This window comes from Hyaena hyaena, unplaced genomic scaffold (assembly GCF_003009895.1).
Source record: "Hyaena hyaena isolate Hyena2069 unplaced genomic scaffold, ASM300989v1 scaffold_854, whole genome shotgun sequence".
In the NCBI taxonomy this organism is placed as follows: Eukaryota; Metazoa; Chordata; class Mammalia; order Carnivora; family Hyaenidae; genus Hyaena; species Hyaena hyaena.
In genome coordinates this window covers 369,423-396,823 of record NW_024081487.1, presented here as the reverse complement: position 1 = coordinate 396,823, position 27,401 = coordinate 369,423, and the positions used below count along the sequence as shown (strand labels likewise).

Below are 27,401 nucleotides of genomic sequence, written 5' to 3'. Positions count from 1 at the left end.
TGAACATTTATGAGATTTCTTCTTAAGATGCAGGAAGTGTAGCCCTCCTACAGACTGCAAGCAATTCTAAACTCTTTCCTAGGAGATTTCTCCTTAAACTCTTTGTGCCAAAATGCAATTTATTTGGAGTACTCTTGAGTTTCTTCGGACTTTAATGAGTTTGATGATTGTTTGGCTGTCATTTTTACATCAGTGCTGTCAATTATGAATAGCCACAAGCCTCAGAGGCTAGTTGTCTGTTATGGTCTACCAGACCAGCTTCCTTCCCAGCTGGCAGGTGGATGTTAGGCATTTTTAAATTGTTTGATTCCGAATGTCATATGGTACAACAGTAAAATTTACTTAATTTACTATGCTTTATGGTAGATATCCAGAAACAGAAATAAGTTCATCAAAGTACTAGCACCTACTTGTCCTCCCTTATTCTAATCTCCTCAGGGAGGAGGAGCACAGATGCCTATCAAGGACCATTGCAGACAAAATGGATAAAGAGAACCAAAGATGGGTATACATACATACAGCGGGTGGAGGGGGTGCACTTTAAGATGTTGTGTCACTCATATCATGGGAGTTGGAGGCTAAAGCCTTCAGGAAGGAGTGAAGGGATTATAAATGTAGGAGCCCTGGACACTGTCTCTCCATTTTTCATACTGCTGGTGAGAGTTAAGTGTACTTCACCCCACCCCAGCTCTCTTGAGGTATAATTATCAAACAAATATTGTGTATACATATATTTTTTAATTTTTTTTGATGTTTATTTATTTTTGAGAGAGAGAGAGAGAGAGCATATGAGCAGGGAACGGCAGTGAGAGAGGGAGACAGAATCCGAAGCAGGCTCCAGTCTCCGAGCTGTTAGCACAGAGCCCAATGTGGGGCCCGAGCTCACAAACCGTGAGATTATGACCTAAGTGAAAGTTGGACGCTTAACCAACAGAGCCACCCAGATGCCCCAAAATTTGTATATATTTATGGTGCACAATGTGATGTTTTGATTAATGTATACATTGTGAAATGATTGCCATCATCAAATTAATAAATTATCACCTCACATAGTTGTCAATTTTTTTGTGTGCTGAGAACATTTAAGATCTATTTTCCATGCAAATTTTAAGTATACAATATTGTGAATTATTGTCACCATGCTGTACTTTAAATTTCCAGAATATTTTTATCCTGCATAACTAAAACTTTGTATTCTTTGACCAACATTTTCCCATTTCCCCTACTGCTCAGCTCATGATAATCACCATTCTACTTTCTACTTCTATGAGAATTTTACTCTTTTGGATTTTTCACTTAAGTGAGATCATGAAGTATTTGTATTTCTGTGCCTGGCTTATTTTGTTTACCATAATGCCCTCAAATTACATCCATTCATCCATGTTGTTGCAAATGGCAAAATTTCCTTCTTTTAAAACTTAATTACATTCCATTACATATATATTTATACAGATATACAGATATGTAGAGTTATATAGATATATTCTATTTTCTGTATCCATCCATTCATTCATGGAGACTCAGGTTGATTATGTATCTTGGCTATTATGAATAGTGCTGCAATGAACATGGGAGGGCAAATATCTCTTCAAGATCCTGATTTTATTTCCTTTGGCTATATTCCCAGACGTGAGATTGCTGGATCATATGGCAGTTCTATTTTTAATTCTTTGAGGAACCTCCATACTGTTTTCATAATGGCTGTACCGATTTCCATTCCCACCAACAGGGAACAAGAGTTCCCGAGCTGGATGTATTTTACTCAAGTAGGAAATCTTGGTTTTAGTGAAAGGAAAGCCAGGGTGAGCCATCTGGGAAGAGAGGCAAGATCAGACTTCCAGGTTTAGTTTGGTTCCAAGCTTGAAGGAAGTGTGTGACGAGAGACAGGCCAGGTGGCTCCAAAAATGTCTGACTTAGTTTCCTAGGTAGGAGAGAAGATCCATAAAGCCCTTGCTATAAATGAGGAGTGGACACCAGTCTGAATCATTTCTGAAACTCAAGGATGGTACCCATTCAGGTTTTTTTTTTGTTTTTTTGTTTTGTTTTGTTTTGTTTTGAGGAGGAGGGAGATGCCCTAGCATTTGATAGAATAACCTTGTGGAACAGCAATATCCGTAAAATTTTCAGCACCAACTCCAAACTGTGAAATGAAAAACAGAGGTGGTTTCAGAAAAAGGTAATTATGTCCCAGGTCATAGCATCCTGATTTAGATATTCTTGTCAACAAAAATAAAAAGGAAATTATGAAGTTTGTCATGTGGTCCTGGAGAAAATCTCCCTATTCAGCTCTAGGATTCTTCAAGACAATTTGGTTTCCACCTGGCTGCCCAAAGAGAATTGCTCTGCTGCTATAGCAACTGTAGTCCCTGAATATATGGAAGTTGATAAAAAACACTCTTTATATGCTGATTTTTATGCTTAGAAATGTAGGCTGGGCTGGTGGGCTGGATAAAATAACAAGCTGGATGATAAAATTGCTGTAAGACAATGTTGTAACACTCCTTTCTTTATCTCTTACCTCGCCTCCCAGTCATGCCACATCCTGTCAGCTCCACCGCTCCCGCCCTGATCTAGCCACTGCCTTCCCTCACTACCATTCTCGCAGTGGCCTCTGAATTACTCTGTTTCTTCTCAGTATCTTTCCTCCCTCTACTCTCTAAACAGAGAGTGTCACTGTGGTCTTTTTAAAATAGGTCGAATTACTGTATTCCTTTGATCTACACCATCCAACGGTGTATTAGTCAGCTCTTGCTTCAATATGGCTGCTGAACAAGCAGTAGTTTACAACAGTAAGCACTCATTTTTCTTGCTCACAGGCCAGCTGGGGTGACTGTTGCCAGCTTCAGGATGGAGTCTGATGTGCTCCACGAATCTTATTCTGGGGCTCTGGCTTGAAGGGGCAGTGACTCCCTAGAGCCTTCTCTTCAAATGGTAATCAGGGGTGCTCCAGAAGCCAAGACAACCCATGTGAGCTCATGTAAGGCCTCCATTTGTGTCACATTAGCTAACATTCCATTGGCCAAAGCAAGTCATATGTGTGACCAGATGCACTCTACACACGGGAGGGAGGGGACTGCAAGGGACTATGGCCAAGGGTATGTGTGTAAGTGTATAACCCTATTACAAGGGAGTGAAAAAAATTGGGATCAATAATCAAAGCTCCCTAAAATGGCTTCTGAGGGCACTCGAGGGGGAAAAACAGTACTATAGCTCTTACCTATGCAATCTGGCCTCTGACTGCCTTTCAGAAGTAATTTTCTACCACTTTTTTCCTTTCTCTCTGTTGCAGATGCTTTGGTTCCTTTTCTATTCATTGAATCCTCCAAGCATGTTCTTGTCCATGGGCTTTTCCATTCATTGTTCCTACTACTTGAAATTCTCCCTACACTTCTGCACAACTTAGTCTTCTTCATCTCATCTTCTGGTATCTGTTGAGATGTCACTTCCTAAGAAAAGCCTTCCCAGGCCATCTGTTTACCCAGCAGCACGTGCCACATTCCTTCTTTTTAACCTGCTTGCTTGCTTTATCTATTTATTTAATTTTTTTTTTTTTTAGAGAGAAAGAGATCAAGCAAGAGAGAGGGACAGCTGGAGAGAAAGAGAATCTTAAGCAGGCTTCTGCTTTCAGCATGGAGCCCAATGCGGGACTCAATCCCACACCCTGGGATCATGACCTGAGCTAAAATTGAGAGTCAGATGTTCAACTGACTGAGCCACCCAGGTGTCCCCACTGTTTTTTATTTAAAAAAATTTTAGGGGTACTCGGGTGGCTCAATTGGTTAAACATCTGACTCTTGATTTTGGCTCAGGGTATGATCTCACAGCTCATTAGTTTGAGCCCCACATAGGGCTCTGTGCTGACAGTGTGGAGCCTGCTTGGGATCTTTTCTCTCCCTTCCTCTTTGCCCCTCCCCCATTCTCTCTCTCTCTCAAAATAAAAAAAAAATGTTTATTTTTGAGATAGAGAGCGAGAGGGAGAGAGTGCCTGCATGAGCAGGGGAGGGGCAGAGAGAGGGAGACACAGAATCCGAAGCAGACTTCAGGCTCTGAGCTGTCAGCACAGAGACTGACATCGGGCTCAAACTCATGAACCAGGAGATTATGACCTGAGCCAAAGTGAGATGCTTAACTGACTGAGCCAAGCAGTCTCCCCACCATTTTTTTTTTTTTTAAACAGCATTAGCACTACCTGCCCTGTGTTCTAAACTTCATTTATTTGGTTTTTCTCTGTCTCTTCCCTGAGAAAGTAAGCCCCGTGAAGGCAGATACATTGATGTTCCCAACACAGAGCAAGGGTTCAAAATATAATTGTTGAATGAATGAAGAAACTGAATTGCAGTAAGTTCCAGGTTCCACTCATTCCCTTTTGCTCCACACAATCTTCCAAGCCCTGGGAATATACCAGCATGTGGCCTAGTAAAGACACAAAACATTCACAGCCAAAGGCAAAGTTTTTTGGTTTTGGTTTTGTTTTTTTCCTTTATAGATTCTTACAGGCTCCTTCCAGAGAAGGAAAATATTGATCTCAGAGTCCTTTTTTTCCTGTATTTTCCCTTCTAAGCAGTTCGTGTCAGGTTTCTGAACATGAAGAAAGCCCAAGGATTTTGTTAAGAGATCCAATCAATCATTGCTTGAGTCAATGCACTCTGGATTGTTTGTGTGTTTGTATATATCAAGGATGGGCAAACTGCTAATACTGAGTGCCAAGTTTCCAACTTCTGCTTTTCTGATTTTGTTCTAATTATTTTCTGTGTGTGGAAGTTCCCTGTCATGAATAAGGTGTGCATATATTTGAGTGTACAATTGCTCTTATTCTCCATCTCTAGGGGTTGACCCTGGTAAATAATCTAGCACTCGAGAGCGGTGTTGAAGAAAGCACTTTTAGAAAGAGAATCTCTTTAAAAAGTGGTTCATAGGAAGGACTGCAGATGGCGGAAGGCCCAGTTTTACTGGGAAGGTCCGATGATAGCACACACACCATGGGCAGATAGTCCTTCACGTATGTTTGCCAAATCTGTAATAACTTGTACCTCCTCAGTGAGCCAGGCCTGGACAAATATCAGCCGTGAGAAGGATCATATGTATGGTAGAAGGGCTGGAGTCCTTTCCCGAAAAGAGTTTCCTATCTGTGTGTAATTTGAGATGATTTTTGGAAGAACTGTGATTTAGAGTTTCGGGGAGGAAGCCAAAAGTCTGGAAGTAGGATGGCAGACAATCAGAGTGTCAGGATGAACACAAGGAAACCAGGGAGCAGATCAAGGTTCAGCACAGAATACTAAGAGAAAGGTATGAGGGGTCAGTTCTAGAGGTCATTCTGTAAAGCAGTATGTGGGCCATGTATTCCTTTTAGGTAGCACCTGTCACTGAGCTGGACCAGCTATATCAGATATGTATGCTCAGTATTTTTATAGAGATATGTTTAATGTATTAGTTTTTGTTTTTCTTTTTTAAGATTTTTATTTTTAAGTAATCTCTACACCCAATGTGGGGCTTGAACTCACCACCCCAAGATCAAGGGTAACATGCTCTGTCAACCGAACCACCCAGGAGCCCCTCAATTTATTTGTTTTTATTGCCATTATCGTTTAGGTAAAAAGGCATAATTCAAGTTAGTTAAGGGTGTATAGTATTTGAAGGAACTGGAGTTGCAAAAACACACACACACACACACACAAAAACCCCTCTTCTACGTCAAGTTGTTTGGTATGTGAACATTTAGTTCTAATCAGAAGCAGGAGTGATGCCTGTTACTCCAATTGAAGGTGAAAGAGAAAGAATATGAGAATAGATAATGGAATCTGTTTTGAAGCCCGAATCTCTTCTTTCAGAACTCTAAGAATGTATTTAGACCCTAATCGAGGTGACATTTAATGGAATATATAGTTATAAATTTTTAAAGTACCCCAACATGGTTTAAGTAAAACATTTTTGTGTATAACCAATAAATATTGCAACATCTTTAAATTTTAATTTATCATCGCCATTGTTGTATCTTTATTTGTATCTTTAGCTCAGTACGCTGAGCTAAAGGACAAACCTTTGAAAAATAATATGTGATTATGTTAGCAACATTAAAGATAATGGTAAACAAGCAGGCCTTATTCATGTAATTGTTTTGGGCATCAAGTAGTTTTAAATAAACATTGGTTACAACTACATCTCATGAATTCAAACTTGTTTACCAATTTTGTTTTCTTTGTGGAAAATCACATAGCCTGGGGATGGGATCTTCTATTTGAGAAACTAATAAGGCACACTTTCTAGGATTATCATATAATGACTGTTCTCAGGCTCTCTGCCTGAGAATATTTATTTCCATCAGGTTCCTCTTTTACATTTTCTCTTTCAGAATTGGTTTTAGGAAGTGGATACATGCATATCAATTCTCTTGAATAATGTCCTCTTTGTTTATTCATGTGAAGTCTTTATCATGGTGTCTGGCACAAAAATAGGTATCCTCTAACACTAGCGTTCATACTACCCATACTTATACATTTCCTTGTCATTTTGCATTGTTCCTTCATTCAATAAATATGTACTGAGTGCCACTCAGGCTCATAAAAATCTGTATGATAATGAACTACTTCAGTAGGCTGCATTATTGCAGTGTGCAGGGTCAAAGCCAAGATTAGATCAAGTTGAATGGTCCATTTATATCTTTCAGCATTTCTAACAGAATTGCATCTTTTCAATTTTAGTCTTCTATGGTTCAATAAGCAAAAGTTGCTACTAAATTCCCAGATTGTCTATGTCAAAATATAAAGTTATTATTTATTTTTTATTTATAGTATTTCTCATTACACAACATTATTAATTTATATATCAGCATCATTATATTAGTTATCTATTACTTTGTAATGTATTACCCCCAAACCCTAACAGCTTAAAACAACAAATGTCTATTATATCATAAAGTTTCTGAAAGTTTGGAGAAGAAAAGTGATGTAGCTAGGTCGTTGTGACTCAGAGTTTTTTATGAGATTACAGTAAAAATTTTAACCAGGGCTGGGGTCTTCTGTAGGTTTGATTGGGCCAGAGGATCTTCTTCCAAGATGGCTCAGTCACATGACTTTTGGCAGGAGGCCTCAGTTCCATGTCATGTAGACCTCTCTGTAGGGTTGCTTACATGGTATCTAACTTCTCCCAGAATTAGCAATCCAAAAGAGAGCAAGAAGAGCTTACTTTTTGTCAATACAATAGCAGTCAACACTTTGTCCTCTTAAATAAAGAAAAAACCACCTACAAATAATAACTTTAAAAAGAGAATAAGGAGCAAGCATCAATTCCATATTTTATGACTTATTCCCAGTTACTTCCACCATAGTCTGTTCCTAATGAATTAAGATCAGCCAGCCCACACTCAAACGGAGGAGAATTAGGCTCCATTCTTTGAAGGGAGGGATATCTAAGAATCTGTGGACATATTTTAAAACTCCTAAAATAGTGGTTTAATCAAAGCTTTCTTTGATTAAAGTAAGCCATTTCCTTACTTTCATAAATGAGGAAACTGAGTCTCAAAGATGTGAGGACACATTCCAGCTCTTATTACCCTCACACTTCTACCCTCTCTGGAGTTGAATCCTTTTCTTTTGTATCCTAGATCTTTGAGTTTTCTGGCTTCTGGGTTTTATTAATGTTCATTCTGTACCGTTCACTGCTTTCCATCTTATATACATAGTTAACTAAATGATGATACACATTGATCTACAAGTTCTTCATAAACACAAAACATTTATTACTCCTATTTTTATCCCAAATGCCTGGCATGGAGCACATAGTAGGAACTCAAATATGTATTGTTTTGAGCTAACCTGGTTAATATTTGCTCATCTCTCATTGACATGTTGGAGTACTATTGTTTAAAGTCTCAAATAATAAATGGCCAGAGGATATCTAGTTTACAGTTCTTAAGTAGAGGACGTGTACACTTTCTCATGAAGGTATTGAAGCAAATAGTGATAGTAGAAAAAACATGTTCTTTTCCTGCTATTATTCTGCTATAGGAATCATGTAGTAGGAGGTAAAAAGACAGACTTATGAAAGGAAATGAAAACATTTAATGTGTTCATTAATGTCTGTAGAATTTAAATTGTTAGTAATAAATGGAATCTGACTGTCTAAAAAATGGAATCAGCTACTTCTCAGATGTCAAGGTTTACTAACAGCTGGTGCAGGCACCAGTTCAAATTTTATTCAATAGATGAATGTGAATAAGTGAATGTGAAGGGAAGGTATTGCATTCTAGTCTCTATTCCATCTACCGGAGTGAAACAAGGTCCCAGAAACACAATACCAGTGTTGAAAATAAGTCTACATGTAAGAGCTAAGTCTCCTTGTTAGCTACTGGCTGGTTCTACCCATCCTGTTGCTCTCAGGGAGCACAGCTTATTTCCAAACGAGGTCTCTGTGTCTCCTAGGGAGCACAGTCTCCAGAGCAGGCCCGGGGGATTAGCAGCATAATGGAGACTAGACTCCCACTGCAGCTGTATCTCACACTGTTCTCTTTACTGAGGTATGTTTTAAATGCTATGAGCTATTCACTAATGTATTCATTTATCCACTATTTGTCAAGCACTGTATAGTATAATTGATATTATCCTATGGATCTTAACAAATTCAAAACAATAAATGAAGCATTTTCTATGGTACTAGAGATATGATAATAAATTTACTTGCTTGATATTTTCCAATGTACAAGATAATTTATGCATCTCTTTCCTTAGTCAACATTCCCAGGGTAGATATTATCTCCATTTTACAGATGAGGAAAGTAAGAGAGCATTTAAAGGATGTGTCCTAGGGGTGCCTAGGTGGCTCAGTCAGTTAAGTGTCATACTTGATTTTGGATTAGGTCATGATCTCACAGTTTGTGAGACTGAGCCCTACTTAAACCTCTGTGCTGAGAGCACTGAGCCCACTTGAGATTCTCTCTCTCTCTCTCTCTCTCTCTCGCTCTCTTTCCCCCTGCTTGTTCTCTCTCTCTTTCACACTCTCAAAATAAATAAATAAACTAAAAAAATTGAAATAAGAAATAAGGGATGTATGCTAGGTGGTGGGCCAGCAAGGGCCAAATCTGAGTTCAAATTCAGGTAGTCTAACTGTATGTAGAACATGTTTTCTATACACAAGGCCCAGAACCTAGCAATAGCTGGTGCTAAAAAATATCAAGTGATTTGAAAACAAGAACACAATTACTAAAATTCAAGGATATTTATAGCACTGAGTGAATGTTACAAAATAAACATCTCTCTAGATCCCAGTGGAATTTGAGATCTGTTACATCTCAAGATAATCTATCAGGCCTCAGAAAAGAAATACGAGGAAAGTGTCTGTGGGCCAGCAGTGCACTTACAAGTCTTTGTTTTGTTTTAACACTTTAAAAAAAATGGAGTTAGTTGAGTTAAATATGTAGTTAGAGCCCTTGTCACTTACCATCTTTTGTTGCTACTTTCTCTTCTTTTTGTTCATCATGTTATTTTGCCTACTTCCCTTGATTATTTTTGGTCTTAGTTCCAAAAGGAAAGAAAGAATTAATATTAAAAAAAAAAAAAAAGAAGAAGATGCAAGATGTAAAATCTCTTCAGATGCTTCTTACCTCAGTGACTATCAGGTCTGTGGGAAGCCATGTTCTTAAGTATTTTTGATTGGATGAGCTATTCACATTACAGACATTTGAGAAAGTAATAGTGTTAAATGCAACACATATATTTGCATTACACAAAGTTTAAAATTATAATTTCTCTAGTTTAGTTTTAGTCTTAGTTTTTTAAAATGTCATTTTCCCTGGAGAGGTGGAAATGGCATCTTGAAGGGAAATTACTTCACAGAAGCTATGTAACTTAATTGGATTTAGTCCTAATAATGTGTAACATGAAAAGGTTAATTTGAAATGTTGAGAAGCAGTGAATTCCTTGGATGATTCACCAAAAATTAGCTTTACTTTACAAATGATTGTGCCAGACTGTCTTTCTTGCCCAAGGGTCATCTGGAACTGAAGCTCAGTCTGTTGGGGATAAAATAATGAAAAGAAATAATTTCACATAAAAAAGAAGAAAATTTCACATTCAAATGCCTGTTATAATATAAATTAAACTCCTCTTTTACATATATTTTCATTACTTTCTGGTTTTAGTATACACCCTCTGTTTCAGAGCATTTTCAAAATTCAATGCCCTAAACCTTAGGTACTTTAGTTAGTAATCCAATAAAAACCAGAATAATTAGATTTAACATGCTAAGAACACTTTTAACTTGCTTTTTTCATTGTAGTGAATTCCTTTTTGACTTAGCTTTTTGGATTCTTCCTACATGTGGTTTCTTTCTTTATACATTTAGCTCTATATTCTGGAGCCAATAAAATAAACTGAGAAATGTTGAATACTCCTGGTCAGAATTTAGATGTGTTTTAGTAGTGTTAAAATGAAGTAAAGTAAAATAACTATCTCTGACGCTAGACTTGTTAGAATTGTTAAACAATTCGCTAGTTATCGACCCAGTAGTAAGTCATCTCAAAATTAAAATAGCTTCAAGGCCAGAGCTTCAATATAATTTATTAATTAATTCACCTGTCAAATATCGATTAAATATATCTTAGGTAGTCACAAAAGTACACAGTTTTATACTGATTATTATTATAAAACTCTACTATTAGCCACAGTGAATATTAGCAGTATCAGATAGGAGACTGTAGATACATATGTACATAATATTATATGCGTGTATAGATTTAGCAGTATCAGGTTAGTGCTTTTTGGTTTGCAAGAATTTCCTGCAGAATATTCACAAATCCAAACAAATTTCTTTAACAATACACATCCCTTCTCCGCTATCTAAAATAGTGAAGAATGTGAGCTCTCGACCCCCGGAAGTACAAAGGGAAAATAGTCACGGGTTGCAGAGAGACTCAGCTCTTACCCGGAAAAGCCAAGATGATGGATTGCTTAGAGCAACAACACACCGGTATTATTATTAGTTGGGTACAGTTAGCCTGCAGAATGCAAACACAGGCTTCAACTCTGCCGTCTGTGCAATCCAGGGCAGCTCCATTAACATAGGCAAAGGGGGCATAACATTGTAACAGTTATGTTTAATAAATCTTTTCAGTTATAGAACCATCGCTGTTGAAGACTATATCAGCATCTATTGAGTGATAAAGAAAGATGGAAACCAGAAGCTTTGAGAATGTGTACAAAAAAGATAAAACTGAAATGGGCTCAGAAATACTTTTAAGATCGACCTTGTAAACCACAATATGGTTTATATTTCTGCTCAAAACTGTAACGTTTCTGAAAGGCAGTTCTATAGCCATTGGAATCTCTTACTATGCAAGTGACCTTGTAAGGCAGCATCAGCTGATGGAATGTCTGGCTTTATTCACTTAGAGATGTTTTAAAATTTCATCAGTTTGGGTGAACTTTACCATCTTTTAGCAAACTACTTCTCTCCTATTCACATTTGCCTAGATTAAATGAGGCTAAAGACTTTAAAAATAGGTGCATTTTTTCTTATCTGGTTTGGATTCAGTGTGTAAAGTGAAAAATAATTTAAGCATGCATTATATATGCATTTGGCTACTAATGTGTGAAGCGAAGATTTCATATTTTATTTATAATTTGTTGTGATGAAAGGCCTGATTCAAAATACAAATATAGCCAGAGAGCCACTGTTCAAAAATGATATCTGATTTTTTATGACATTTTGTTTCTATAAAAGAGGGCTGGTGTCATTTAACAAATCTTTTTTTTTTTTTCTTCCTTTTTTTTACATACTGAAGCCTAGGGAAAAATCTACTTCGTTTAATGGTCAACCTCAGTCATTATTTATATTCTTTTTGACTGTCTGTGCTCCCTCTGGTGGATAATATTACATAAGAAAATTTTCCATTTATTTCCCCTTTTATCTCCTCTAGGCCCTATATATCCAACATAGCATTTCTATACCTGACTAATCTAAAACTCTGCACCTAAGTGATATATTCAATCATGTTCCTTTTATTACATAGCACTATAACAGTATAGAATTTCCACATCGTAATTTTTGAAAGCTAAATGAATGATAGCACAATTAACTATGTGTTAATTATCTATAATTAAAGGCAATAACAAAAAGATTTTTATGCTCATGAGACAATTTACCTGCCATGGGCATGCCAGAATCTTTCTTTATGAATACATAAGATATATTTGTTCCATAGTAAAGTATAAAATAATACAATTAATTTTATTGTATCACCTCATTATTTTTGAGTCTGCTGAGAGTGCTTTGGAAATTATACAACATTTAGCCATAGTATAGCCAAAAAGGAAGGACCTGGTTTTTTCCTGTTTAACATACTTCTTAATTTTAAATAAAGCAGATTAAAGAAAAAATAAACAAAACTATTGGACCTGAGCCCTTAAGTTACCAGAGTATACTTGCTCAGAATTCCATAATTTCATAAATAAATGTCACTATTTTTAGAAAACAATGTTTTATTCCCAGTGCCCCTCTACCAACCTTGCAAAGATTCTTTAAAAAAAGACCTCCAATAAAATCTCATGTTCAGCTTGGATAGACTGAGCAATGATAACAAGCACAAATCTAAGTATTATTATTCATTGAATAAAAGTCATTAATTATAAAATTAATCTAGAGCACTAATTTTCATGGGATTTTCAGAGCCCAGTTCTGAAAATCCCACTCTCCCCACCCGAACACGTGCACACCTGATTTGAAAACCAGGAGTCTAGACTGGGGAATTCATTTTTTTTTCCTCTCCATATTATTATTTATAAATTGACAACTAGAGTTGTTAAAGACTTTGCATATATATTGAAAACTAGACATGTAAAAAGCAGTAAATTGCTGTGTATATTCTTCAATCTCTACATATTGGGGTTAAGATTTTATATTGTGGTTATCTTTTTTTTTTTTAAGTTTTAATTCTTACTTACTTTAAGAAAGACAGAGACAGCACCAGTGAGAGATGGGTAGAGAGAGGTAGACAGAGAATACCAGGCAGGCTGGTGCTGCCAGCACAGAGCCCAGTGCAGAGCTCGAAATCACTAAACTGTGATATCGTGACCTGAGCCCAAACCAAAAGAATCGGAGTTTAACTGATTGAGCTACCCAGGTGACCCTGGGATTAAGATTTCAAATGATGAATGCATTTACACAACCCTAGATGTTATTTGACAATGAAGACAAGATAAATGATACCTATTCTGCCCATTATTCTCCATACTGATTAACGCAAACATTGATCAACTTGAACTTTGCATCCAGCCCTGAAAGCCCTAGTTTACATTTGGGTCACTATTCCTCTATTCCTTTTTCCATTATCACAATTAACCCATTGCTGAACATAACAAGGGGAAGTTGTTCTGAATTTGCTTTTAAGAATCTCTTCACTGATAAGAGAGGCATGATCATCCTGCATATAAGCAGTATAAAAAAAAAATCTTGATAAAGCCTCCATGCTTCTTGCTGCTTTTTCACTGCCCAATTATTCCCTATAATGAGTCCCTTCAGTTCAGCTGTACTCCTAATATTTTTGTTGTACAAGATCATATCACTTTGGTTGGAGGTAGATAAAGTTCTGTGGATGGAAATATTGTGCATCTAAATGAATACATTCTTCTTAGCTCATTCTCCATAGCCATATCTAGGGTTACACATTGCATCATTCATTTCTCCATTCATCAGACATTTCATGATGATCTAATCTTTGAGACTATGTTGGGATTACAAAGACCAGGAAAAAAAAAAAAAGGCAAGTGGAGTAGACAGGGAGATCTTCCTCATGAAAAGTCTGAATAGTGATGTGGGAGGCATAATTATAATGGGAATAGAACCTCAAATAAGTATGGGCTTCTGAAGTTGAAAAATGACCTAACTGTAGCACAGATTACCAGCCACAAAAGGGCAACTCACTAAATATTAGTTGAATGAATAAATATAGCATGATACTGTTCTGGAATTCTAGCCAATGTATAAGACATTAAGTTGAAAAAGAAATAAGGTTTTTATTTTGCAGTTACTGAGACAATAATGTTTATTTGCTGGCAACATAGTATATACCAAGAGTGCTCAAGAAAATAATTTGAAAATGCTCAGTATGCATAAAATAACATTAAGAAGATCAGAAAGATAAAAGATTTGAAAACCAATAGCTTTACACTATGATAATGATCACTTAGAAGATATAATGAAAGAAACATACTTCATTCCAAATAGTAACAAAATATAATCAAGGGACATATATTAAGAAGAACTATCATAATTTACATTAATTAAATTATAAAACTTTACTGGAAAAAAGCTCTGATGGGTAGAGACATAAAATTTTTCTTATAAGAATATTTTAAAGGTATCAATTCTTTCCAGGTTAATTTATATACTTCTGCTCTAGGTGAAAACAACAGCAGGATCACATTAGGACCTTGAAATAAAGATTTAAATATTTATTTGGAATAATAAAAAACTGAATTTTTCTGTTTTCTTTTGTTTAAGAGAGGAAAAATTGAAAAATAAAAATGTCTAGATTTTTAAAATATATTACAAAACTAGAAGTAATGTCATTCATTACTACAAGAATTGATAGATAAAAAACAAAGAATTGATAAATAATTTAATCAGACCATAGTATATGTATGTGTGTATGTATGTGTGTTGTGAGTATATGTACATACAACAATGTATTGTATTTTAGAATTTACATATATATATGGGTGAATACATTCTTCAGTAAATGATGTTGAGAAATGCTTTTCTTTGGGGGGAAGTATTAACTTAAACTTTCTCACTGCATCATGTACCAAAGTAAAACCTAAGTCAATCAAAAATTAAGGATAAAAAATTCTAAATTATACTAAAAGAAAATTTAACTGAATATTTAACATATCCAGATGAGGAAGGAATATCTAAGGATATTATGCAAGAAAAAATACAAATAAAATAATTGATAAGTTTCAAAGTAAAAAGTTGTAAATTTATTGTATGAGAAAAACATCAAAAGGGCAAATGAGAAACTAGGAAAATATAATAAACTATGTCAAGAAATTAATATGCTTTGTTATTCGAAGACTTTTAATTATAAATGAAAAATATTTTAGTTCCAATAGAAAACCTGGAAAGGATGCAGACAATTTCTACCTGAAACTACACAAATGACTGATAAATATACTTTATAAAATATCAAACTCATTAATAAAAAATGAAAGAAAAGATAAGTTGTCATAATTTTTAAAATTTTTATTGTTTTTTGAGAGAGAGAAGTGTGTGCAGGAGGTGCAGAGAAAGAGAGAGAGAGAGACAGAGAAAGAATCCCAAGTAGGTTCCACAGTCAGTGCAGAGCACAATATGGGGCTCGAACTCATGAACCGTAAGATCATGACCTGAGCGGAGATCAACAGTCAGTTCTTTATCTGATGGAGCCATCCAGGTGCCCCTGTCATAAGTTTTTAAAATGCTGAAATACTCGATGGTGCTGTATATATGCTTAGACTGTTTTATATACTGCTGGTCAAAGTCTAAATAGGAATAACATTTCTTGCAAAATAGTTTCTATATTTATTCAAATAATTTTATTTTACATGATTTAATGGGGGAAAATATAAACATTCTAGATATCCAATTTTAAGAGAATGTGTATATCACCTTTTTGCATCTATACAATGGAATATTATACCATTAATAAAAAAATTTGTTACTAATTAGTAAAAAAAATAGCTTTTAAAAAAAACACTTATTATTATTTTCTAAATCAGAAGGAACAGTATTTATTATGGAAAGTCAGAAAATACTGAAAAAATAACAAGCAAAAGTACCTTTAGCCAAACTACACACAGAAAACTTTGTGTGTGATTATTTTCTAGCTTTACTTAAAACTAAACTGTATATACTGTAATTTAACTTTTAATTGATCTTTAAAAAAATTATTTTATACTAGGTGATTGTGTGTGTGTGTGTGTGTGTGTGTGTGTGTTTCAGAGAAAGCAAGAGTAAGAACTAGAGAGAATGAGAAAGCTAGAGGGGAGGGGAGAGAGAGATAATGAGAATTCCTTGAAAAAGAAAAAGATTTTAGTTAAGGACATATTGTTGACTGACCGCCCTTTGACCTACTGCAGTTTTATTTTATTTATTTAAGCAATCTCCACATACAACATGGGGCTTGAATTCACAACCCTGAGATCAAGAGTCGCATGCTTTTTCAACTAAGCCAACCAGGTAACCCGACTACAGCTTTTTAAAAATATTAACTGGGGGCATCTGAGTGGCTGTCAGTTGAGCATCAGACTTTGGCTTAGGTCATGATCTCACAGTTTGTGGGTTCGTGTCCTGCATCAGGCTCTGTGCTAACAGCTCAGAGCCTGGAGCCTGCTTCAGATTCAGAGAGGTCTCCCTCTCTCTCTGCCCCTCCCCCACTCACACTCTGTCATTCTTTCTCTCTAAAGGAATGAACTTAAAAAAAACATTTTTTAAAAATAGTCACTGGAATAGGAGTACCTACATGTCATGGATTATTTGCAAATATGGCCACCAACAGTTCTTTCCATCCCTCTATGTGTTTGCCCCTCCTTCCATCAAGAGCTCAAGTCTTTTCTTCTATCCTTACATCTGGACTGGTTCTATGATTTGCTTTGGCCAGTACACTGTGTGAAAGTAATGTTGTTTGACTTCTGGTCCTGGGTCTCAATAAACTTTGCAGCTTCTGTTTCTTCATTCTCTTGGAAGCTAGCCACCATGTAAAGAATTCCAAATGTCTAGCTAGAAAAAGTTTATGGGGAGAGGCAGAAGGACCCTGGAGGAATTATAAAAAGAGAGGCCCATCCTCAATCATTCTAGCCACCCCAGCTGAGTAACAAATTTCTAGGCGGGGCCATCTCAGATCCTTCAGTCCCAGTGGAGTTGCCCCAGCTAATAATACCCTGAGCAGGGACTAGCTCTCCCTGTTGAAACTCATCCATATGGCAGTTGTCTGCCATTGTGTTGATGTTTTCGCTTTTATGTATTGGGATGATTTGTTATGCAGTAGTAAGTTAATTGAAATGTTGTATGAATCAGATCTAGCTAATGGTGAGAGAGGCTCCTGAGACACAAAGCCTATGGGCATGTCCCTCTTTCTTTTCCCCTTTCTTCTTTTCTTTCCTGAAGCATGGCAGCTACAGATGCAGCAACCACCAGATGACAGCGAGGTCATCACAAGGACACCCTCCTTCACAAACAGGAGGGTGAAGTTCTATGTACTAAGAACAGCAAGAGCACTTGTCTCACATCTGCCTATTCCTAGAATTCTTGTAAGTAAATAAGCATTTACATGTTTTAAATGCTAAGCTTATCTGTTAGGTTTGCTGTCCCTTCTAGCTGAATGTAATTTAACCTGATTCAGCAGGGTTTTAAATTATTGGTAAAATTTCAAGACACAAAAAAATTCCTTATTATATAATTGTATGTGGCAGAATCAGGTTTCTAACATGATTGTCCTAACAGTATGAATATGTATGTATGTATGTATGTATGTATGTATGTATGTATCTATCTATCTATCTATATCTATCATCTACCTATTAGCTATTTACCTACTTATATATCCATTTATCCATGCCTTTATGATGTCTATCCATCAATTATTTATCACAAATGAATACATTAATAAAAACTGAAATGCAATGCATCAAATGCCACTTACAACTTTTGTAATTAATGGTTTGTTCCCTTAATCACTTAATTCAACTCACTTGTTTTCTCCAGCTATAAAGTAGAGTTAAGCAGCATATCTATTCTGCAGCATTGTTGGGAGGTAGAGAGAATGTATGTAAGATGCTTAGATTTGTGCTCATACTAAGTGCTGAAAAAATGTCAGTCAGAATTGTTTTTATTAAGTTTTTGTTTTTATTTTTATATGTTTTGCTTTTCTAATTTTCTGCAATGAGAATAGTTGGTTTTATAATCAGAGAACAAAACAAAGCAAAAAGAGTCTTGTAGAAAAATCTCTGGATGGTACTTATCAGCATTCAGCTCCAAAACAAATATAAAGTTCTATGGAGAAGAGGTTGAGTTTCAAAGTTTTGTGGCTGAGAAACAGGGTCTGCTAGAATCATTTCATCCACTACCTGAAATATTTATCAGTATTATTTAAATATTTTGTTTAATGTTGAATGGCAAAAATGAATCTTTACGGCTAAATGGATCTTTATGTTATGCTCCTCTACATATCCTTGACTAAACTGGTGTACTTGAAAATTGCCAAAAAGCCCCATCCAATAAAGCCTGCAATGTTTCTAGCTGGCGGTTCACAAAACATCAAGTTGAACTTATCTGAGATTTTTCTGAACATATGGCAAAGAGGTGGGAGTTAACACTTTTAGTTACTTATACTCACTGGATTTGCCTGGGCTGGTATTTCTGGAACTTTAATATTACTCAAAATAAAGTAGAGAAAACAGCACAAAGAATTTGATTATTTCTGACTGGTGGTTGATCCCAGTGTTGATGGAAGTCTGGCAATTATACCAGGAGAAACTAATGGCTTGGGATGCTTGAATTTTAAGTCATTTTATAACTCAAAAGTGGATGTTCCAATTTCAGTTCTGCTACTGTCTGGCTTCCTCTTATTATCACATTGCCCTGGTTTTTTAATGTGTAAAATAGGGTTATAACTCAGAGCTTTTCTCTGTTTCTCTCTCTTTCAGAGTATTTCAGGTTTCAAAATTCTTTAAGGTGAAGTAACAATGAATATATCCAGATAAAATAAAAATATGTAACTAAGAAAATCACTGCAGAGGAAATACTGAAGTGAGAGAAATAAAATAAAACTAGAAGGGAGTAGTAAAATGTTTGCGAAGAGATACTGTGCGCTTGTTGGATATGAGCCATGATTTTGACTCTGTGTTCTCTAGAAGCCAACAAAAAAGAAAAAACAATACTGGTTACACAATTCAGAAGGTCAATAAGGTAGAGCTGACCACATCAATAGCCATACAAATCCAAAAACAAAGGAGTTGCTCCAGGGACGCTATGCTCCTGGGAACTTCTTAACACTTTCATGGGGGTAATTCCCCTTCCTTTCTTTTCTTTCTTTCTTTCTTTCTTTCTTTCTTTCTTTCTTTCTTTCTTTCTTTCTTTCTTTCTTTCTTTCTTTCCTCCTTCCCTTCCTTCCTTCCTTCCTTCCTTCCTTCCTTCCTTCCTTCCTTCCTTCCTTCCTTCCCTTTTATTTTGTGTGTGTGAGAGAGAAGCAGAGAGAAAGGGAGAGAACCCTAAGCCCATTCCACCTTCAGCAAAGAGCCAGACTCGGGGCTTAATCTGAGATCATGACCTGAGCCAAAATCAAGAGTCTGATGCTTAACCAACTGAGCCACCCAAGGGCCCCCATAGGGCAGTTTCTTATAAAATTCGTCAAAATAGACCAATGAAAGAACACAAAAGTATAGTTTTTGTGTGATCAATCTAGATAGTACAAGAACACTACAAATTCAGGTACAGTTTTTCGGATGATCTCATTTCAGCCAGGGATTCACACCGAAGCACTTCAAGAGACATGGAAGGATGGCATAACTTTTCCGCAGTCTCCAGTCAGTCATGTTTCTCTCAAATGAGCTTTTCTTAGGAACTGAATTGCAGTTGCACTTGTTGCCAGTTACATTTCAAATTAATTATCAGTTCGGTTTCAGTGGGGCTGGCAAGCAGAACGGAGTCTTCCTGTGACAGCGCAGCCTAAAGAGGGAGGCTCCCGAGCAGAATTCCCTGGCTCTTCGTGCAGATGGGCTGCAGGGCAGGCAGGGCCAGGGTACTCCTCTTGAATACGAGCCATGAAATGAGGTTGTTCAACAGAAAAGAAAAAAAAAATTAAAATAAAATAATAAGTGGAAAAACAGACATTTAAAGTAGATGGAGTCTAAAAACAAAGGAAGCAGAAATCGAGTATGATTTTAAGGTAAGAGAATGTATCCCAAGGAGAAAATATATTAACTTTAAAGTCTAGAAAAATCCATTAAGTTCAGAAAATTAAATAAACTTGAAAATAAACAGATTCAAGATAAGAAGCTAGTTCTAAAAAGTAAAAAGTTAAGAAAGAGGTTATGAAGACTAAAAACAGCCTTTAAGTAGGAGCGCCTGGGTGGCTCAGTTGGTTAAGCGTCTGACCTCAGCTGAGGTCGTGATCTCATGGCTTGTGAGTTTGAGCCCAGCTCAGGCTCTGTGCTGACAGCTCAGAACCTGGAGCCTGTTTCAGATTCTGTGTCTCCCTCTCTCTCTGACCCTCCCCTGTTCATGCTATCTCTCTCTCAGAAATAAATAAAACATTAAAAATTAAAAAAAGAACAGCCTTTAAGTATATAAACTAAAGTTAAATTTTTATTAAAAATGTAAAAATAAAATTTTAAGTTAAAGAAAAATAAGAGGTGGAAAATCTAAAATAAAAAAATAAAATAGAATAAAAATTGGGATTACACACCGTGTAAGTTATTAACAATAAGTTTTAGGTCAATGTTGAGGTGATGAACCACAAAAATTAAATTTTAGTAAAGGCAGAAAACTAAACCATGCAATAGGTAGATTAGAAAGAGTCCGTCATAAGTAAAGTTTTAATTGTAGGTGATTTAAGAGTCAACTCATGGGAGGGGCTCCTGGGTGGCTCCGAAGGTTGGTTGAGAGGTTCCTCAGTTTGAGTCCCGCCCACCTCTGCCTCAGTGCGGTGCAGTAAGCTTAGCGTCCCCTTCGGACCCTCTTTGCCCCTCCCCCACTTGCACTCTTTCTCAGAAACAACAACAACAACATTTAAAAAAAGAGTCAACTCACAAGAAGGCATGTCTTTCCTCAAAGAGCAGAGCATCTAAATTCCTTAGGCTGTTTTTAGTAAAGGACCTCACTCCTGTTAGAAACTTTCACAATTGTAAAAAAAATTGTGATATCTTTACACCTGTTTTTAAATTATTTTTAAGGAAAAAATTCTGAGAGTTTCGTTGACTAAAGAATATACACCTTTAAATTTTTTTTTCATGATATGTAATGTCAATTTGTCCTCCTGCGGCTAGTAGCAATTTATAGTTAAACAGTGCAAAAACCATTTTTTTTACTTCCACTTTGTCTAACCCTGGTATTATTACAATTTTCTTCACTAATCTGAGAGTTGAAAACTATCTTGTTATAAATTGTGCATCTCTGATTGTCATGGAGATCGAAGCAAATTCCTCGACAAGGAAAATTTGTTTATTCAGAACTCTTTCTGTTTCTTCTGTCAGTTATTCTTGATATAAATAGACTAGAATACTATAATTCTCACAAGGCAGATAACCTAATTGGCAAATGACTTTGGAACAGATACTAACTACAAAACGTGTTTGCTGATATTCCATTTGTTAAAAAGGCCTTTCCCGAGCTTCCTGCTTACTAGTTAGCTCTCAAATCTGTCCTGATTCCTAAGAAAATGGAAATAATGATTAATCAATGACGATAGTTGCTTGAATTCCCAACATTATTTGGTAAAGAAAAAAAAAAGACTGAAATGACTCTTAGGAATGCTCAGGTAGTTTAATTAAAATAAGAAAATGAAACAATAAATTAAACTAAAACTGCTCTGTTGAACACTCAAGAATAGGTGTTTCATAACAGAGTTGTCTTATTTACTTTTTGTATTTTTTAGTATTATCTGAACTTGAAATTAGAGTAAAAATAAAATTGATATGATATTTAAATTGCAAAAATACCCTATGTAATTCAAATTTCATTGATTTCCTAAATACAGTTTATGGACTACACATTTATATCATTATCTAATGTGTATGGAATTTTTGTTGGTTGGCTATTAAAATGTTTTCTTACTGCCCACTTGAGGATATTGAATATTCAGAAGACAGAGTCAATGGCTTCTATGTTCTAAGGTGAGTGAACAGGAAAATTCCATCTGTTGAGTAAGAAACATTGACATCTTTTACACAAATAGTTTCATAATTGAAAAGGGAAGACAGATGTTCTCATTTTAAAAAGAGATTTCAGATTGCAACATATGAAACTACAGGAAAGGTTTTAAATTCCTTAGTGAAAATAAAAATTACAAAATATTTAGTCAAAAATTCAAGTATATTACACTTTGATGGCAATTGCTCAAAATGTAAGTCAAGGGTAAATCAAAGACTCCACTTTCAGCAAAATGTTTCACTAGCGGAGCACAGAAACTTGTCCCAGCATCAAACCCCTGAAATAATGAATTAATGTGAGAGTGTTTTAAAAATCATTGCTGTTGTGGCAGTAAATAAGAAAACCATCAGAAGGCAGAATTAACAACAACAACAAAAACAACAAAATACCCCACATATCCAGAACTGGAGTCAGTGTTTGCCTGGAGAGCACCTGCTGGTTGCTAATAACTTGAGCCTGGATTTTTTTTTTTTTTTTTACTTAAAAATTTTTTTGTTATGTTTATTTATTTTGAGAGAGAGAGCGGGTGTGCACAAGTTGGGGAGCATCAGAGAGAGAAAGAGACAACATCTCAAGCAGGCTCTGCACTGATGGTGCCTGACATGGGGCTCAAACTCAGGAACTGTGAGATTGTGACCTGAGCTGAGATCAAGAATCAGATGCTTAACTGACTGAGCCACCCAGGAGCCCCAAGCCTGGATTTTTAAATCCAGTGTACCCACACAGGCTAGAGGCAAACCATGGGTCTGAATTTCAGAGAAGACTTAGTCAGAGATAACCTCAGAAATTTGAGAGCTTAGTTCCCAGAGGACAATACCCTCAGTGACTGAACTTGAGAGGAAATTCTCTTACAGAGGAAAATGTCAAGAATACTTGCCCATCTAGGAAAATGTCAAGAATACTTGCCCATCTAGCCTTGGGTATTATATTTGTTCATTTGTTTGTTTTAATAGTTTATAATACTTCATCATCTTGGAGCCTTGCTGACCCCACAGACTTCCCCTCTCAGGGCTACCTAAATTCTTAGAGCAAATGACTTGCCTTTCATATGCAACTCAATTAATGCAATCCTGAGTCCATAACCTCAAACACCTCTTCTATGTAACTGTCACACACCAAACTAAGATTCCCCTTGCCTTAAATGGCCCCAAGAACAGGTACTCAACCTATTAGGAACCACCCTCATAGTTCAGTGTCCACCAAAATTATTCAAACTATGTAATTTTAAGCTTACTCAGTTTGCCTACCCAGTCTTACTCCTCCCTTTCTGTAAAAATCATGATAAAGCCTCTGCTCATGCTCTTCCCTTGCGCTTTCTGCTTCCTGTCCATGCTTTCCCCACATGGCTCTGGCATGGCATGCCATGCCCCATTCTCTGGGGAATTATCAGTAATAAAGTCCTTCTTCAAGGCAATTGTCACCGTGTCTGTCATGTTACCATACCTGATTAAAACAAACCCCAAGTACACATTAAAACACATTAGCTTTGAATGGAACAGAATATAAAATTAAAAACAAGTATAAACACAACAAAAATCTTTTAAGAGTTCTTAAGCAGAATATCTTAACATACATGGATCTGGAGCATGAATTCACACCACTATATGACTTTAAAACCCAAGCCAATAATTAATTTAAAATGATTCTGGATTGGTAGTGGCCCCAAGAGCCTGACAAAAGAAAACTTAGATGTGCTATAGGGCAAAGAACTTTAAAAACAACTTTCAAACATTTCTCAGAGATCCAATCTATATCATCTCCCAATGAAATGTCATGAAAGACATGAAAAAATAAGCCATAAGCAAAGTTACCAGAGAAAAACAAAACATTATGAACCTACTTGCAAAGGCTGTGGATATAATAATCATAAAAAGATGAGTATTTTTTAAATCTTTAAGAATGAATCAAACAGATAAACAAAGACCAAATTGCTATTGATAAAGAACCAAACAAAAGTTCTAAAAATTAAAACATCAAATTAGATTAAATAATCTGACTGATGGATAAGAAAACACATACACAGTTGAAGAAAGAATACTCAATGAAAGGTTGATGCAAAGAAATTATCCAGGAACAGCAAGGAGAGCAAAAGATATGAAAATATGAAAGAGAGGACAGAAGGAAGAATTCCAGATACTCCTAATGATAGTTTCAGAATAACAAAATAGAAAGGATGGTGGAAATGATATATTTAAAGATATAATTGCCATTTCAGACTTCGTGATAGCACCCATATGCCACTATCAAGTTCAGAAAAAATGAATCCAGAGGCATCTGGGTGGTTTAGTCCATTAAGCGTCCAACTTCGCCTCAGGTCATGATCTTGCACTTCTGATTCATGGGTTCCTGTCCAGTGTGGGGCTCTGTGCTCCTAGCTTGGAGCCTGAAGCCTGCTTAGGGTTCTGTCTCTCCCTCTCTCTGTCCATCCCCGGCTCGCTTGCTCGCTCGCGCTCTCTCTCTCTCTTTCTCTTTCTCTCTTTCTCTCTCTCTCTCAAAAATAAATAAACATTTAAAAAAATTTTAAGGAAAAGAAAACCCAATGAATCCCAAGGAGGTGAATTTAAAAACAAATACACCCCTGGGCACAGTGAAATTAAAACATTAATGAACAAAAGGAATTATTGAGAACATCAGAGAGAAAAACAGATTAATCACAAAGGAAGAACAATGAGATTAAAATTAGATCTCTCAATAGCTGAAACTGAAACCAGAAAACAGTGTAACAATATATTCTAAGTACTAAAGGAAAATAATTGTTACCATAGAATTACATATTAAACAGGACTTTCTTTCACAAATGAGACGTGCATAGGTATTTTACATAAGAAAAAGAATACAAGAAAGTGGTTATTAATAGTCTTATCTATTTTAGAATGTAAATCTTGTAATCAATTGAAGCTCTCCTTTCCCCAGAGTCCAGTCTAGTGGCTTGGGACTTGTGCTTAATGGTGGGAATGGAGCAAACTCTCTTATGACCTTGTCCTTTTTCAAGTCTTAGTCCTCTGGTGATGAGGCAGAGAGGAAGAAGACTCAAAATGTCTTTGCATATGCAACTGTCTATGTTTAACTAGCTGAGGTTTACTTTATTAGTGGAAAATGCCTTTCTATTACTTAAACAAATCTGCCATGGTGATTTGTTCTTCCCTTTCTGTCAGTTGTAACTACTTCTCTGTGTAGGCATCCAAATATTTGTTTAATAATGGGCAGGTGTTCCTGGCTCTATGAAGAGCCTTAGTGGTTCCTTACCCTTTATGGTGCCAGGGCTTGGAAGAGTCAGCCGAGGCTTAACCACTTGCTATGCCCATTTCGGCTGTGGGGATTTCACTTCATTACCTCTTGTGGTTGGGGATTTCCGTCCTAGTTGGTAGCTCTCTTGTAGAGTACTAGCAAAATCACTCAGTTTCTAACTTACACCCATTGTGGTTGTGGGAAACAGATATCCTTGCCAAACCACACGGTGGGAATACAGGCAGTATCGCTCGTAGTTGTCTCTCCTCATCTCTCTTGCCACTGTCTTCTCTCGTCATAGCTTTCAGTTTCCGGCAGCAAATTTCCTGCTGGTTCTGTAGCTTAGAAAATTTTACCCAGGATGATTAGCAGTCACCACTTGGTGGAAGACGTGGTGATTCTGACAACCTCAACTATGTAGGATAGGAAAGAATATTTTGAATATTCCTCCTCACCTCCAGGAGGAGTATGGGAAGTGCTCCACAGACGCAATCTCTTCAAAGATGACTTCCAGTCTTTCTTCTTTGTGTATGGTTTAGGGGAAGTGGAGAAATGAGGGTTGGTGTAAGGGATGGTGTATTCAGCTGTGCTGAAATAGTGCCTTTCAGAAATCCTCTCTTCGAAGTGATTGGTCCCTCAGCTGGTAGTTTTTGGTTTTAGAATTTGACATTACTTGACATTAGAATGTGATTCTGGGCATCGGCTCTGGGAAAAGGAGAAAATATACTTGCATTACTTGGTGTCAGACTATAGCCCCTTAGGCAATAATTCTCGGACAGTAAGAAAGTTTTCTGTTGGTACTCTACAACATCATGTTATAATACCGTAATTTATCATCAAAGATAAAAATTGTCCTCTGCATAAATGTCATCCAAACATCACTGAAGACCATTGAATGCTCTACACTATATATAAAAAGTAATGTTTGTAATAAAACAACCAAATTTTAAAATGTGAACAACTGTGGTTGTTGGATATGACATCAAATTATACATAGCATTAGAAATAAACAATGAAGGGAAAGTGTAATATATAAGTAAGAAAGCACTTTGGTTTGCCTAATTGTCCAGAATGAACAGTGTATAGAGCCACTCAATATGAGAACTTTAGGTACTAATTTCCTATATAAATTCAATTTCATAATTTTGAGACTTATTCTGAGTCCTAAACTACAATGGACTTGGAATGAAAATTCATTTTCTATCCTCATTTTCATTCCATTTCTCAATCATCTTAGTAAAATGATAATAAAATTTTTGAGTGACTACACAAAACATTTTAATCTAGTCTTCTAAAAATCAGTACAAGAAGAAGGCATGCATATTCTTTTTGTGCAGAATATTCTATCAAAAGTATGTTAGTGAAAATTAGTGCAAGTCCTTGCCTTCTCATCTGACAGCCAAATATTAGTGGGATTTGTTTTTATATTTAATGTTTATTTCTTAATGAATCTTACTGATTTCATACTAACAGTTAATTTCAAGTTTTGTCCTTCAAGAATGACATATTGTTGACCTATTCAAATTCCTGTCACATCCAACATCTTTATAAACCATGACAGGGGTGCCTGGGTGGCTCAGTCTGTTGAACATCCGACCGGCTCAAGTCATGATCTCACAGTTTGTGGGTTTGAGCCCTGCGTCGGGCTCTGTGCTGACACCTCCCCTGCTCACGCTGTCTCTCTCTCTCTCAAAAATAAATAAAGCGTTTTTAAAAAATTAATAAAAAACATTACATTTTTTAAGAAAACAAACAGACAAAAGTATAAAGAATCCTACCTTAAAAATATTACAGTAACCTGGGGCACCTGGGTGGCTCAATCTGTTACATGTCTACTTCAGCTCAGGTCATGATCTTGCCGTTCATGGGTTCAAGCCTCATGTAGGGCTCTGTGCTGACAGCTCAGAGCCTGGAACCTGCTTCAGATTCCGTGTCTCCCTCTCTCTCTGTCCCTCCCCTGCTCATGCTCGGTCTCTCACTATCTCTCAAAAATAAATAAAAGGTAAAAAAAACTTTTTTAAAGTATGACAATAAACTTATCCATTGATAAACTTCTCAATTAGCAAAAAGTAGTTATAATAAAATTGTTATGCCCGAATTGCGAGTCCCCAGAGACCTCCAAGGAGCTGGCACTGATGCAAGAACAAAAGGGTCTTTATTACAAGCTCGAGCGGGGGCTCACCCATCTCCTGGTACAGCAGCAGCAAAGTGAAGTCCCGAACAGTGGCGAGCAGGGTTTTTATGGGGAAGGGCGGGGGCGTTACTGTGTACACGTACAT

The 27,401-nt window shown here is 36.3% G+C and overlaps 1 pseudogene; it reads right to left on the bottom strand.

The window, feature by feature from the left end:
* LOC120222255 overlaps nt 1-27,401 on the bottom strand; it is an 82,074-nt pseudogene extending 54,673 nt beyond the window's left edge.